At 38.5% G+C, this 16,670-nt stretch overlaps 1 protein-coding gene across 4 annotated transcripts in view; it reads right to left on the reverse strand.

Moving 5' to 3' along the window:
- Positions 1-2,351: 2,351 nt before the first annotated feature.
- The window catches only part of LOC310910580 (uncharacterized protein), a 63,764-nt gene continuing 49,445 nt past the window's right edge, over positions 2,352-16,670 (reverse strand). For 3 of the 4 annotated variants that reach the window (XR_014590377.1, XR_014590378.1, XR_014590379.1), the window contains 4 exons: positions 15,728-15,896; positions 11,951-12,070; positions 4,191-4,335; positions 2,352-2,997 (listed from right to left, as the gene is read on the reverse strand). The gene's annotated coding sequence lies outside the window, so the exon portion shown is untranslated. The remainder of the gene's footprint in view (positions 2,998-4,190; positions 4,336-11,950; positions 12,071-15,727; positions 15,897-16,670) is intronic. The other variant, XR_014590376.1, reaches the window with a different exon arrangement.

The raw sequence follows: 16,670 nt of genomic DNA on the forward strand, positions 1-16,670 counted from the left end.
AAAATAACAACAAAAAAAATGACAACTAAAGACTTACAAAGTTAATAGAAAGCACCTGCAAGGTCAGATATGTTACCTGGAATTTTTGGCAGCTGAAAAGTTGTCATATAACAGATATTTGAGAAATATGTTAGAATGGAAAAACCTATTTGTACACTGTCATACCTGTGCATAATTTCTACATGATGAATTGATAAGGGAGATACAGAACTGGAGAAACAGTTTGTCTCTTGGAGGACTTTATAAGATGGAATTAACTATTTGAGGTGGAAGAAAGGCCTCTACAGGAGAATCAGCCATTGAGTTACTTAGGAAATTAGTATATTACCTGTTAAACTACATCTACCCTATTATACTAGGGTGTCTTAATGAGTGTAAACTGTTGAGTAGAAACAGCCAAGAACTCTTATTTTCATATTTGAGGAGCAGATATCAGTCATCAGATAAGCAGTATGAAATGGAAACCTAAATGGTCAGAGACTAGAAGAGGCTCTTTCCACCTAGCAAAAAGAAACTGCAAGAAACTGTCATTCTCTGAAAAGATACCATATGATGAAGAGTGGTTTATATTCAAGATAATGTTACAATAGGAGCAAGGTAGCCTAGAGTAGTGATTGTACACTTTTATTTATCCATGTCTTCCACTTTTGAGCTGAGAAAGGCTCAGGAACAGAAGGCACAACAAGGATGAAAACACCTGAGCAGTTTTAAAACAATGCTGCAGAGATTGCCAAAAAAACCCAAGACTGCCTTAATAGCAAAGAAATGGTTGCACACGTCCCAGGTGACTGATATAAGCCTGACATCCTCTTGTCTTTCATTCTGTAGCTGTCAGCTGCCAATGATGTTTGGAAACTCTATCTTGTACTGTCACGTAAAATAATGAACTGTGTGGATAAAACAACTGATTTAGAGACAGTGGCAATTATTATGCTAATTAGAAGTGAAAGGAATTATGAAACTAGTTAGATAAACACTATGTCATGAGTGGATCATTTACCAATTTAATATCTGGTTTAAATTGCCTGTTATTTTTCATATAAATATAATAAAATATAATGGGTTACGTGTTCTCTATCTAAAAAGGGGGTGTTTTTTTCCTATTCCTCTGGCTATACATGGTACATAGGTTTCTAAATGAGCCAATGAAGATTTAAAGTATAAATGTCAGCACTATATTTAAAATATAAATGTCAATCCAAAAATGGAGTTTTGATATCATTCACCTTAATAATGTTTCAAAATTATGAAAAATCATGGTCACAGGAAAACTATTATAATACTTAAAATTTAATCTCGTGGTTACAATCCCACTTTTTGAAAGGAAGGATTCTTTCTATTCTTGCTGAATGAACCTGAATTCAAAAAAACATTCAGTAAGTATTCAGAGTATCGAAGAATATTATCTTCTATCCACTCCAGGTACTCATCAGGAAATGAAATACGCTCAACATCACTCCCAGACACTGAAGCCAGCTGGCACAGACTGGGAGAAAAACAGGGTTTCTAGCCTAAGTATGCTGGGATTTATTGCATGCAAAAATGGTTGGCATAGGCCATGGGCACAGCATAGAACATTGTCACCACTCTACAGTGTGCATGATCACACCCAGAAAGGTTTCTGGACATTTTAATTTACCAGTATAAATACAGCTGTGGGAGGCCAGAGCATGTTCAACACAGTGTTTCAGAAATTTGGGCAAATGCTAGTGGCCTATCATGGCAGAGGGAAGCCTACCCTTTCCTAATTTTGAGCTCTAAAGCATGGACCTGATGACCACCACAGCAAAAGGAGGGGTTATAAAATATATTTTCCTTGTTATAACCTAGAACATTAAAAAATCCTAAACAACTGAAAATGGGGATTTAGAAGAGCATGAGTCATACTACAAGTTCTGTCAAGCAAATGTCTCATGATATGTTAGTTTGGAGGCATATATCAGTTTCATGAATAGAAAATACATGAGCAAAATTATGTCAACTTGTTATTTTAAATGTAGTTTCATTTTCTTTTAATATGGAGACCAAACTGAATCTTAAAGTTTACTCGAAAATACAAAATTATCGGAATACCAATCCAGGAAATTAACAAGGCTAGAGACTCATCTGGAGTAAATCCATGTAATTCTTTTGATCTCAAGGTCAGACTAATAGAGGTAAACTCGATTTTCTTTTCTCTTTTAATAACTGCAATCATCTCAAAGAAAGCAGGATATTAAACAGAAGTGACAGTGCTAATGCTGAGAAAGGAAATGATAAATCTTAGTATCTTTGAGATCTTCATGGAGCAAGTTTTTTGTTTTTATTTCTATATCTGCTATTTAAATCAGAGACTAAAAATTTCAGACCCTTTTGGATCCTGTGCATTTCTGCCTTTATTTCTATTCTCCACACTATTAAATTACCTCCTTCCATCACAATAATATAAGTCAAGAGCAAATCCATTGAATTTAGCATTTTCACAGCATTCAGGAGATCCACATGCAGAAATAAAAAGGAAGAAGAGGCAGATTCAGTTCATTGGGTAAAACCCTTTCATGATGTTACACCTATTTCTTGTCTCAGTTTGATGGGAAATAATATGTAAATCTAGATTATAGATTTAATTAGAAATATTTTAGACAGGTGATCTTTAAAGAATGCAAATAGATCTACTATTTTTTAAAAATGTCAGTGGACCTTAATAAATATGCTAATTCTAATTAAATTGGCTTAAGACAAAGTTCTCCAGATCAGTGCTTTGAGGGAGTTAGTTTTCCTGATAATAGATTGCATCTTCAAGGAGCAGTCTTGATTAAAGAAAATCTGATCTTCTTGTGAAGTTCTTTTTTAAAAGCTGTGTAACAGATTTCAGATCACCCTTTGGGGAAATGCAAAAAGAGACCTAAGCTTCCCAGCTTTTGGTCTCCATAAAAACTTGTCCAAACTTTAAAGCCCCTTATCCAATCAAGTTCCCATTTTCTGTTCTTTCTCATAAGTTGGTTGGCAACTCATGTCCTAAACAGAAGAAAAATCAATAAGATTTGACAATCACAACATATTGAAAAGTACAGTAATCTCATCTAGTTGGTACCATTATCAAATACAGCTTCCAATTAAAAGACAACCAAGAAATCAATAAAAAACAGAATAATGGCCAAACATGCTGAAAAAAAAAAAAAAAGTGAGAGATTTCAATCATTTATTAGCTATTTTATATATGTGGGAGTGGGGTCAACTTTTTTTTTTTTTTTTGTAATATAAAACATTAAACTTTTTTCTTTTTGTTACATTTTCATATAAATAAAAAAGCAAGATTTCAGCTTCTTTATAAATCCTAACGGAGAAGTGTGGTACATTTAAATCTGAGGAAAATATTCATCTCTTATAAACAACTTTTTCCCTGTTCTTATTTTTGCCAATTATGTGAAATTCTAGCAGATAAATCTAAGTAAAACCTGATTGGCATGTTTATAGTGAAAATTTTTCATCTGTGCTCAAATTGGAACAACATTTAGTGTTGCTGGTTGTCAGTACATGAGCAATTATATGTTCATCAACCAGCTCCTAAAAGCAGAGAGAATCATCTTGACTTTCTTAGTAAGCCTGAGAAAGAGAATGCAATTAGATACAATTAAGCACATGCACAGCTTTTACAGTGTGAATCATTCTGTTGAAGACACCTCATCTCATTAATTAGAGGGGTTTGTGGCTATATTTTGGACAGTAAACAATGTAAATTTTTTCTTATTCAACCATGGTGTGTTTCTAGCTGGATAAACTGCAGAATCCAGGAAAGTCCAACTCACACAGGTGCTTTGTGACTGTTACAGTAACCAGAGGAGTGAGGGAGAGCAAGGGAACAACCCAAAAAGAAAACGTGGTTGACCTTCCATTTTACTGCAGCCCTCACAGCCTCTGTTTCAACCAAGAAATACCATCTTCGTGCTGACCTCTGTAAAGATCAGCTCAGACAGTACTTTGACTATTCCAGCATCTGCCCCTGAGCAGCAGACACCCACCATCTATATCAGAAAGACTTCCCAGAAAATGTGCAAGCCAGCATTCTTAAACTCATTAAAGGCAGCCAGTTAGAACCCAAAGGGTCAGAAAAGTAATTATTTTGTGTCTGATTCCATGCCCTAGAGGTTGGATACAAGAGCCTGCCAAAACAGAAGCATAGGGATATTAGTCAGAGGCAGCACACTTACCTGTGTCTTTAAAAATGTAAATATATACATATAAATTCCAGTGTTTTGCAAAATGAAATCTTTTTTCTTCTCCAAAAGTAAAATTAATTCTTTACTTTAGCTTGCTACCTAGATGTTTAATTTCATGAGCATTCTTTGCAGAAAGCTAAAAACAGGGACATAATAAAAACAACCTTTACAAGAAAGAAATTAGAAACAACAATGTTGAAACCTTCTGAAATAACACTTTTGTAGCATTAACAACTAGTTACTGCGACTAATTTGCAATTACTAAGGAAAATTATCCATGGTGAGTTAAAATCTGTTACTTTATAGCCTTCCCCCAGCAGCTCACATTCCAGGTTATAGACACTGGAACCAGTGACACCTGATATGATGGCAAGATCAGGTGAACTGAACAGTGACATCACATTAAAAGCTTTATCTGTTCAGTTTTAGGAATAGCTTTTTAATGTCACATAATTATTGCTATTTCCCTTCCTTCTGTCACAAATATCCTACATAGGGATGGGGGTAGGAAAGCAGGCATTCAAATTTTAAAACACCAATTTTCACAATGGAACTTATTCACTGCTGAGGAAAGACACTTTTGCCAGAAGACAAAAGCCAGATTTTAGTGTTACCTGCTTTTAAATAGCATATCCAATAAGGGACTTAGGAATTTAGAAGTAAGCAGATCTGCCTCCCACCACAGAAAGCAGAGGCCTGCATGAGTGTGATGAGCACCATGAACTCCCTGTGAAAGCAGCAGCAGTCAAGTGCTTCAGCAGGAGACGGGAACACACCGGCATTTGGCACCCGGGTCACTGTGCACAACACAGAAAGAGCACAACATTGTCCGTGGGAATTGATGCTGACTAATCAACTTCTCCATAAGCACCTGGGTGCTTAGAATCAGATTATTTTAATCCACTTAACACTAATGGAACATTACTTTGGTCACTAGTCTGTAAATTCCATCTTTGCAACTGAGGAGGATGTTCTGTGCCTTTCCCACACTGACTGCACACCACTTAAACATTCTGAGTCAGAACTGATCAGTAATTTTCAGAAGCAGAAGTAAGAAAAATATTAAAAATTGAGTGTAGTTCCTTTACAAACAGGTTTTTAAGTATTTTACATCACCCATGACACCAAAGATGCCCACAGCACTATGCTGTGATTAGGTGGAGAAAGGAATGCACTGAGGACGCAGAAACATACTGTCCCAGAAAAGGAGTGAGAAAATACACAGTAGGTAGGGAAAGTGCTGTTTAAAGTCTGTTTTCCAAGAAAAGCATAAGTGCTGCTAACAGGAAGGCTTTCATCAATAAGTATTACAAAATCTTTGAAAGACCCAGAAGAACTCTGGATAAATAGAATCAGGTAACTCCAGCTCCATAAAGAACTACAAAAGAGGTAGGTGGTAAATAAGTCAGAAAAGGCTATGAGATGGAGACAGCTCCTGGGATAGGGATCATCTGCTTCAGGACACACTGCATGCAGTAGATATGGGTTTCTCTCATTTAATTATGCAGTATAATTCATATTTGAAAGGGCAAGGGTTTTATTTAAAAATACTGATGATGAGGTAAAACATAGACCTTTGCGTTAAAGAGTTTACTCTGTGGAGGAATCTGACCTAGAAGAGTTGGATTTTGGCTGCACGTTGGATACAAGATATAGCTTGGAAGAGCTGAACTTCTAAACATCACAGGAGATCTCACCTCTGTGAAATATAAATGAACTGACTGAAGGTGAATGATTGACACTTCACAGATAATAAAATAGAATTTGAGATGTGGAGACATGTCACTGGCAAATCTGCTTTAAAGAGCATGAAGACTGCTGACAAGTGTGCTTCTGGTGCCGCGGATCTGTTCAATCCAATAAAAATACAGTAATCAATGTTGGCTATGTGTCTGACAGCTATTCTTGAGCAAAGCAATCTGAGCAGGTTTATGAACCTCTGCCTGAAAGTCTGTGAAAGATAAAAGAAAATTTGGCTCACTGACAGGAGGCAAATGAGAGTCAGTCACAATCTTGAAAAATATCCAGAAGTTCCAGCTTAGGAAAAGGGAAAATTGTACTTCGTTTTCTAAGCAGCAGTCACCTCTACCTCCTTTTAAAGGGTACAAAAGAATAAGAACAGTTTTTGACACCCATAATAAGGGACCTGAAATAGTAAAAATGCAGATTTTCACCAGCTGTTTTCACAAAACTTTGAACGTTGACTCATTCCCACAAGACCCTTACCTGGGATGGCACTTCTTGAGGACCCAGACAATCTAACTTATTCTGTTAAAGATTCTGTTACAGATAGATTGGGAGGGTCTTTTTCTAAACAAATATTACTTAATGTCAGGAAGCCTTCCACTTGTCTTGTGATCCGAATACCATTTGTCTTCCTCCTGCCACTGGCCCAGATGTGACTCAAAGGTCATTTTTAGGTCAGGCAAATGCCATATGAAACTTCAGGAAAGACCCAGTGCTGACACATCAGTAGCTAGGCACTTTCGAGATAATCTCTTCTGTTCATGACATCCACTTGGATTTACATCATTGGTCCACCTGAGACCACAGACCTTCTTGACTGGAAGTTGGCAGCCAAGTGGCATCACAAATGTCACCAGACACCCTGGGTTGATTCACCCTGGCTCACAGCCACTGTGTCTTACCTATGACACAAGGCACAGGGTTGAAATTAAGCTGTTCAAATCGAGGCACTGATGAGAAGGACATGCAGAAGTGGTGTATCTCTATTGAAAGAGATAAAGAGCAAGCCACCAGAGACTTCAGCAGGGTGATTCCTCTCGATGTGGCACTCTCACAGGGAAAACAGTAAGCAGAAGTTTATTATGAACAGTGAGGGGGGAGATACTGCTTTAATTTAGTCCAAATATTGGGTGTGAAAAAAGAGACAAGAAGAATAATTGTGTGACAAAAGAAAGAAATAAAGCTTTGACAGCAAAAGGATGTTGAACAGATGAGGAAAATCTTGAGATTTTTGAGACATTTACAGTGAGAAAAGAAAGATTATGCCAGCAGGGTATTTACTAGCTTTGCGCTGGGCAAAAACATTGAAAATGTGGAGTTGGCTGAGAATAGAATCTGTTTCTCCCCAGAGGAGACTAAAATCTGTGAGCTCAGGTGTCTAAGAGAATTATGAGCTCCCAATTCACTGCATTTCAGTAACATGAAAAGCTTACTTTCCTCAGACCTCTTGTGAACTCTGACTTCTGTTTACACTGGTTGAGATATAAATAGTTCACATTAACATTTGGAAATTACTGTGCTATATGTGGCTCATATGTATCCTCCTGCACTAGACAGGACTTTTAGAGGAAAGGGCCTCTGTTACAGAAACCTTTGAAATAACCTTCCTCTGTGTGGAAGCCAGTTCTTTTCTCAATATATATAGAAAGTTTCTGCTTTCCACAGAAAATCCTGACTCATAGCCAGTTTAGTGTAAACTAGATTTGTGCAAATATTAGGATGAAAACTGAAATATATTGATCAGAAGATATTCTTATCATTGAGGCCTTGGAGTGGCTACCTAGAACAGAGGCTACACTCAAGATGGACATCAGTCATGAGTTTTTCAGGCACATATAAGTTTGGTCTATTTGCATACCAGGAGTTAATTCCCCAATTACAGCTTCAGGTTCTGAATGCATATACCCCCAGTCTTCCCCCGCCAATTCACTTTTCTTTATACTTTTTGGGGCCTGAGGCCGTAGGGTGTCCTTGGGTTCCAGGGCCATGGGAACTTTTTGTCTGACCAAAGTGTGAAGACAGCAGTTAACACTTTATATGAAGTTTAGAGTTATGCACTAATGCAGCACAGGATTTGAAGAATATAAAGGCTCAAATCTTAAGGCATCATCATGACTAATAGAACTGCATTTCCTTATGTGCCCATCCTCTCTGGACTAGACTGGCTCCTACGAGCCGCAAAATACACTGCACTAAGATTTGTTTGGGGAGAAGCCTAACAAAGGTGAGAAGATCTGCATGTGTACCCTTCTTTGCTCCAAATTTCTCTAGTATTTTTATTTTCATCCTATATGGGATATAATGCTTCTTTTTTCCTACCCTCTTATCTTCATCTCTGCCTTGTCATAAGACAAATTTTCTTTTAGCACTTTATATTTGTCTTGTAAGATTTGATTCTTTTGGAACCATACTATCTTGTTCATGTCACCCATTTGTGAATAAAACAAAGACAAGAAATTTAGTAAGCTTGTATAGTAGACTTCCTTCTTTTAAGAAATATCCTGGTAGATGTGGTTGTTTTATTAACTAAGAAAATAGACAATTTTCACTCATTTTATCTGTACCACATGCTTGAAATAAGCCCAGCATGATTTCTCATCTCTAGACTAGCTGGCCCCAACCTATTCCATATCTCACAGGGAAGTGTTATCAGAGCTCAAATAATTTACATTTTAACCCATTCTATTTGAGCCATATTCTCTTTTTCGTTTTTCATAGGACAGTGATGTTTACCAAGCATAAAATCTGTGATGGGCACAGTAGAAGTAAAAGGCCATGGCTTCCTACTGACCTGACAGAGCAGGATTTCAGGACATGTCCTGGCCTGACCTGATTAAATATCTGTCTGCTAGTGAGGGGGGCAGTTGCCCCATTGTTTTAGTGTAAACCCTGCAAATGTCAGTAACTGAGGCAAGGAATCAGCAGGTGACCAAGAGCAGCCTCTTGAGAAGGGTTGGGGCTGATAGAGAAGAAAACATATAAACCACTACAAGTCCAGTGATAGTATTTCAGCTTCTTGTATTCCACTTTAACATAGTTTGAAGTTATTCTTAGCACCTTTGTGTAAGGATTTAAGAGTACAATTGCCCATCTCAAACACTGTCAGGGCCATAGAAGAAATTTGCCCTTCTATGTGCCCAGAAGGCTTGGAAATCACTGAATCCCTGTCCAAAGTGCAGAGGATTTCTCCTAGAGTCAGTGGTCAGTCTCAAAAAATTGTAAGGTTGCCTATCCTGCTTTAGCAGAGACTAGGGATATATTTATGTGGTGACTGAAAAAAAGGAATTACTTAAAGTCATTTTGTATTTTCAGTCTGTATCAGGGATTTGGCTATGTATACAAACAAATGAAAGACTTATTTAGGATATTGGCCATCTAACTCATGGACCTTAGAAACTCCTGACAGACTGCCAGGTGTTTTTCAGTGGTTTAAAGAAGCAAAGAACATCCTACTGAATGGATTTTTCTCCCTTCTGTCTTTCAAATCTGTTTTGTACAGCAAGCCCCATTGAGCTTAACCATATAACCATATGAGCATCACCCACATAAAAGACAAAGAAAAGGAATATTACAGTGCTTTTGAAATTCAGCTGCAGCTTAAGAAAATGTGGGGAGTACCAGAAAGAAATTAATCAAGCTAATGTTCTGAGAAATATTCTCATTTCCAGATTTTTTTTTCTTTAGAGTTTTGGTTGGTATAATTTGTTAAAAAAATATTTCTTCCTTCTGTTTTCTTTTGCCTAAGCCTGAAATTTCTGAGGTTTTTCTGTTCACTTAAAATGTCATCAACACCTTTTGCAGGTAATTTTGGATGAATTTAACCATCTCTAGATCAATGGTAGGACATAATACATATCACTTACTTTTCTTCCTTTCAGAAAGCTCACAGAGGATGTCATAATTCCTGTTGCACAGTACAAGAGGAAAATACTCTTTCCACAACCAAATCTCTTTTTTAAAGCTGGAAGCTGGTTTGTTTACAATGCAGAGAGAATACTAGTGAATGTCAAGAGGAGAACAAGTATCTGTGTGTGTGTGTTTTCTACTGCATGAACAGCAATCTAAAGAAACAGATCCTCTCCAGAGGAGTAAAAAATGCATTGAGATGAGATGCATGAGAAACTATAAAATTTGAGAGACTTGACTTTTTCAGCCACAGTATATGAGAAAGAAGGGGGGAAAAGTGTTTTCTCTTAAGACATAAAGAGAAGCTCTCAGAAGAATTCATTAAAACTGTACAAAACTCACTTGCTCATAAATGTACCCTCCCATTCGCCAATTTCTAAAATAATAAGAACATATTTGGACTTCTGAGAACCTGAATTTGCCAATTAAATGCTATAGGAAAAAAATCAGCTCTTGATTGGAGGCCAAGTCTTGAATCTGTGCCCTAAGTTTTTGAGTCATCACATTTAACTGTAATATGCACAGCTAAGCATTTTAAATGCACCTAACGAGAGGAGAGGAACTGCAAGCCATGATTAGGTGAAAGGTTTTTTCTTGAAAATAACAAAAAGTACAGACATTACTTCAGGAGTCTTTTGAAAGAAAAAAGGAATTCTATTAATATTATTATACATTATTATATTTTTGCTATACTTATATGAAAAAATGACATGTCATTTATGAACTTCATTATAATTTATTAAGAAATCACTGTCCTCACATACCCTGTTCACCTGTTCTGAATTATGATAATTAGTCAGAGGATTTTTAAATATCCCAGTACACGATTTTACCATAATCAGGAACACTTTACAGACTTTGTACCCCCCTGGCAGTAGATTTCATCCTGGCTCACCGCGGCCTCAGCCTGCTCTGCCATTTGTCAAGAGGAGCAGTGACTGTGGCCTCTCCAGTTTTAGCTTCACCTGTGACCTCCAGCGCAGCACTGACCAGCTGGGGAGTCAGCAGGTGACAAACAGCAGCCCTCGAGGGCAGCTGGGGCTCAGCCAGGCAGCTCTGCCACACTCTGCCAAAGGAAAAAAGAGGCTGAGAGAGAAAAAAAAAAAAAAAAAAAAAAAAAAAGGCAGAAGAAAAATACAACCAAACAACATAAAAATAGCCCCAAGCAGACAGAAGAACGGGAAGGTGTATGAACAACTTGTAATCGTCTCTATTTCCTCTTGAAGGGACTAAAACTGTCATTCTTTCATCCTGGTGGCACACAGGAAGGGTGAGCATCACAGCAGGGTAAGGGATGAGATAGAAGCAAGCTTTCTGCACAACAGGTCTGAAGTTTTTGTTGATTAGGCTTTGCAATTTTTTACATTGTAAAAGCATTAATATTGACTGATAACAGCTATTTGCTGTCCTTTGATTAGATTACTAGTATTTCAAATAAATTAAAAATAAAGACTTGGATACATACAAGTGCCATGCTCCCTTTTGCTCTTAAAATATTTTAAATGTAGCACTATCATTTCACTCTTTATTATGTTTCCATACTTTTTTATATGGAAACATTTGTATCTTCTTATATTTTATAACTGAAATTATTTTACAAATAATGAGTTCATTCAATTGCTTTTCACAAAAAATCACACACAGCAAGTTGAGGACATGAAATGCTATAGAATCTTATTTATCAATTTACAGGATCTGGTTCTATTATAGAGTTCTGAGGGACACTGTAAGTTGCACTATCTACAGAATATAACAGATGGCAGTAAGTACTTTGATCCAGTAATCATCACTTAAAATGTATTTCGTAAATCATATCCCAGAGGGCCCCTAGCTGGGTTTGGTCCTCTAATGCTGCCACAGCACGATGCAAAACAGCTCAGACAAAAATCAAGTACTACATATGTAAATGCTTACATAAATACTGTGCAAGCACTGTATTTATCAAGTGCTGAACTGTACTTAATAAGCACCAAACTGTATTTTGTATCTCTTGTTAAGAAAGAGAACAGAAAGGGAATCAACAATAAAAAATAAATTTTGGTCAAAAGGGAAGCTAGCAGAATTCATTTATAAAGCAAACACAATGAAACATTCCTCACCTCTCTGATGGACAGCAGCTTCTAAACAGAACCTTTGAGTTAGAATGGCAAGAAATTCCAGTCTTCACATACATTCTCTTCAAATTCATCCAGCTGACAGTTTGTGTTCATTTCCTGCTTCTGTGTATTCATACCAATTAAAACTGTACTTAGTTGTATTATATTGAGTACCTTGATGAATAGAAATGGTGTTTTCAAAACAACAAAAAAGCAGAGATGAATGAGCTAACAATTGGATGATTGGCAAGGAAATTAACAATTTTTAAAAAAATATTGAAATGCGAGTTGTGGTATACATCACATTGATCAGTAATGACTTCAGGGGGAAATTCAATTAGAATTAGAAGTAATGGCATCTTAGATACTGCAGAAGTTTACTTTTGTTTTGGTTCATATTCTTGTGTGTGTTCTAAGACCAAAATGAATCAGCTTATGAATGACAATCATGCTTGGACCCAAAGGTTTTAATTAATTGCTACCAGCTCCTTCATGTCTCTGTTAAACATTTGCAAGAGAAAATAACAGTCATAACACTGATCCTTTTACATAGATCTGAAAACTTCATACATTACCTTTTTGCTGTTTTTTCTCTTTTTATTTGAAAAGCATTAACTTTATGCTCTGTTTCCAAGTTAGAAAGTCATTTCCACACTGCTTCTTTTCTTTTGGAATTGCCAATTGAATATCCCAACTCTAGCCTCAAGCTGAGCTTCACAGCAAGACAATTTAGATCCCTATTGAAACTCAGTGTGTAGCAAATGTGTTTCTCTTTGTCTATGGAAATAGCTGCAGAATGTTTATATCACACAGAATTTGTGTCCTCACATGGTCTGTTGTACGTGCAAGACGTTGTGATTATGCTTCCACAAATGAAAGAAATTATCTGATGATAAATCACAACACAGCAGGCATGTGTGAACAGATGCACAGAAGGGGACTGGAAATGGATGAAGGCAGCAAAGGTCCCATTGCCATGGAGGTGATGCCTCACAGGGCACAGTGTCCACAGGACCAACTCCCCCAGCACAGTGAAGTCTTAGACCCAGAACAGGATCCGAGGGAGGATGCAGGTCTGCAGGCCAGCACCTCCTCAGGCAGGAGGGCTCAGCCTCATGGAGGTCACTTTTACATCCATCCTCTCTGAAGATTGCAGACTGCTAGAAACAGATTGTATCCACCTGAAAAGGGAAGCAAGGACACCTTTGCCAAGTCTGGCCAAGCTGGTAAGGAGACACTTAGAAAAGGAATGATGGTAGAGGGAGATTGCAGACCACAATTAAAAAGAAAACAGTAGACAGAGGTAGTAAACAAAGGATGAAGGACAATGGGAACAAGAGAGAGCTCAGGAGTGGTCATGGAGGATGAAGGAACAACAGCCTCTAACATATGTACAGAAAGGAAGACAAGCGGGGAGCGGGACAAGGGAGGATGTTGACCCCTAGGAGCAGGAGCAGCTTGGATATATGCAGTTATTGTACATGATGGAGAGAAATCTTGGTGAGAGCTTGCAGGTCAGGGTCTGCAGAGAGGCCAGGAATGGTGTCTTCAAGGTGTCAGTTTTTCACAAACCATCCAATCTGGATGACAAAGTTGTTGACATCCTCTTTAAACAGTGAAACTCACTGCAGCACAGACCCTGATGCTTGCTGGGATCCACCAGATCCTGGAAGGGCAACACAATGGGACCAAATCATCAAAAGTTTCTGGTGGGCGTTGGGAATAACTTCTTGATGAAGCATTTTCATACAGTTTATGGAGTGAGTCCTCCTGCAGTACATCTTTGTGCATGTGGTGAAGAAAGCGACTGGGAATAGTAAGCAGATATTGGCACGGGTGTGTCATATCATGGGCCATTCACTTAAGACTTGGACTTGATGATCCTTTTGAGTCTCTTCCAACTCAGAATGTTCTGATTCTGTGACACCTGACCAAATGGAGAAGAGCACTGGATGGCCTTTACTTTGCATTTAGCATGGCTTTTAGAAATATATCCCATAACCATTTCATATATGAGTTGGGAACTTACGGTCTGGATGGGTGGACAATCAGATTGGTAAAAACTATCTAGATAATCAGTTTGAGAGAGAGATCTGTGGGTAGTGCTCCATAATTTATAGAGTACCACAGGGATCTTGGACAGGACCTTTCTTGTACATTTTTATTAATAACCTGAAGAAGGCAATAGAGCATACTAATCTTGGCATTGCAGGTGCCACAAAACTGGATTGAGGCAGGGGGAAGCAGTCAATGTTTTCAGGGAAAGAGCTGCCATTCAGAGACCTAGGTGGACTGGAGGAAGGGGACAGCAGGGACCACGAGGAACTGAACAAGAACATGTGACAAGTCCAGAAATAAGCCTGGAGTTTGAAATTACCCAGTTTGGAGACAGATAGATCAGGGAAGGACAGATCTGCAGGATGCAATTGATGGTGTCAGGCTCCTCACAGTAGTGTTTCATAGGAGAAAGGGAGAAAACAGAAATAACTTGAAAGAAGTGAGATTTAGACTGGACATAAAGCAAATCTCTTTCTCTCTGAGGACAGACAGGCATTGGCTCATGTTGTCTGGGAGGACTGCAGTTGGTCTGTGGATGTTTTCAGAACCTAAATAAAGCCTTCCACTGTGGGGGTGCTGAAATGTTATCATAAGTTTCTTAGTTGTAGGTTTGATGTGATTTGGACTTTAACCCTAGCCTGGTAAAGTTCCTGTCTTGGATTGTGCTTATCAGAGGTTGATAAGAGTTGCCAAGACAACTCTAATCCTCTGCCCTGGGTTTCGATCATCCTATTGTATTTTCCCCCATCCCATTGTATTTCTCCCCCACATGTCCAGCATACCCCAGACCCCAAAACCTTCAGGAGAGGTGTCTGACAGGGATTGGTGGGTCTCACAAGACCACATCCCAAATTCACCTGATTTGTTAATGTTGTGTATTGCATTTTGACCTTACCCACCTGGCTTTGTGTGATTGGTCTTGTAACTTGTGTCCACCCCTGAGATTTTGGGGGAACAAAAACCCCCTGTAACCGAGGCCCGGGGTCACTCCCCAGAGGCACAGGCCTGGAACCAGGGGCTGCCCCTGAGTTACCCAAATAAAACCTTTTCTCCCTGAGCCTCCGGAGTGTCCCCTCTTTCGAACCACGGCCGAGACAGCTAAGGCAAAAGCGCTGCGGAGCCAAAGACCCACGCAAAGGTACTGTTGGGCGTATCACAGCTAGCAGGGTGGCCCAGCCGACGCTGAGCTGACCTGAGAGACAGATACGCGAAGCAACATTCCACTCAGACTCAAGACCTCCAGAGGGCCCTTCCAACCTGAATCTTCCTACAATTTTATTATCCTATGAAGAACATGTCCTACTTGGATGCAAATGCTTTGCAGATACCTCATTCATGTTGCTATATTTTACATTAAATTTTGGGTTGTCTCTGCTATTTTCACACATTTTGATGGATGGTTAATGGTTTTAGGTGTTCTTTCTAACAGTGTAAGGGCACTGTGCTGTGTTACAGAGTTGTCAAGAGAGAGAAAATAGTAACTACTCTACAGTACTTTCTATCCAGGATGGCCTGCCTGCCTGCCTGTTGTACCACGTCACAATCGCTTCCATCCACTCCACCTATTTCTTTAGCCCTGTCCTCCTACCTTTCCAGTATGTGATGTGTACAACCTAGTAATGAACTGAGTTTTTCCTTTATCTATGGACAGTACCCCTAAGGAATTTTTCTTTTAAGGAATTTTTTGTCTAGTACTTCTTAACAAGCATCACATTTACGTACCTGCTCACTAGGAAGGCCTTCTGGTTTGATGCATTCCCTTTGAACAGGTTTTTGGCCTGTCAATGATTTATCCTTCATCTGTTTGGTCAGAGTAGCAGAAAAAAAATAACATCCAGACACTCTTTTCTCTTAAGATTTTCATCCTCAAGATGTTTGATTAGAAGGAATTCTAGACAGAAATTAAAGCTTCTGAAAATATTAATAAGCCATGGAATATTTCCTGAGAGAAAACTGCAATAAAAGAATGGCACAAAATTCAGGAAGCCTCTAGTATCTCTTCTTTAAAGAAAATTTCTGTTGGGAGAAAAAGTTCCTCTCTTATCAAATAAACACTCAAATACAGCTACTTTCTGTAATAGAAATTGTTTGTTTTAATTTGCTGGTTATCTGCACACCCTATGCCTTCCAGCTGTACTAATAACAATAAGAAAGTGCTAATCCAGTTGCAACCAGGGACAGGAGAACATAAAGACAATATCTAGTGGCCAAGTTCAGCTCTAAAACACTTTGCTGTAGTGAGGTGCAAGAGTTCTACAGAACTACTTACTTTATGAGAAGATTTTTCTCATAAGTATTTTTAGTAGGATGTCAGCAACAATAACATCAAAATGTCTACAGGAAGAAACAGAGTGCCTGAGGTGGGAATGGGCACCAGAGGAGCACAGAAGGATATCACACAGCTGCCAGGCTGCTGCAGGCTCCCCTGAAAAGCACTTGGGAAGGTCAATGGAGGAAGCCTGCCTGGGCCAGAGTTCAAGTGTGTTTTATAAGGAGCTGTAAAACTCTTGTTCACTCATCAAACAGTACAAAGTAGAGGAGGCCTAGCAAGTTTTAAAGATCCTCCAATTAGACTGGGGAAAGGATTAGATGGCATGTTGTCTATGAGAGAGAGCTCAGTGATGCTTGCTTCCATTACTCCCTTCAGCATGCCTCATATCCCTTC

Source organism: Zosterops lateralis (genome assembly GCF_965231275.1).
Source record: "Zosterops lateralis genome assembly, chromosome: 1".
Classification (NCBI taxonomy): Eukaryota; Metazoa; Chordata; class Aves; order Passeriformes; family Zosteropidae; genus Zosterops; species Zosterops lateralis.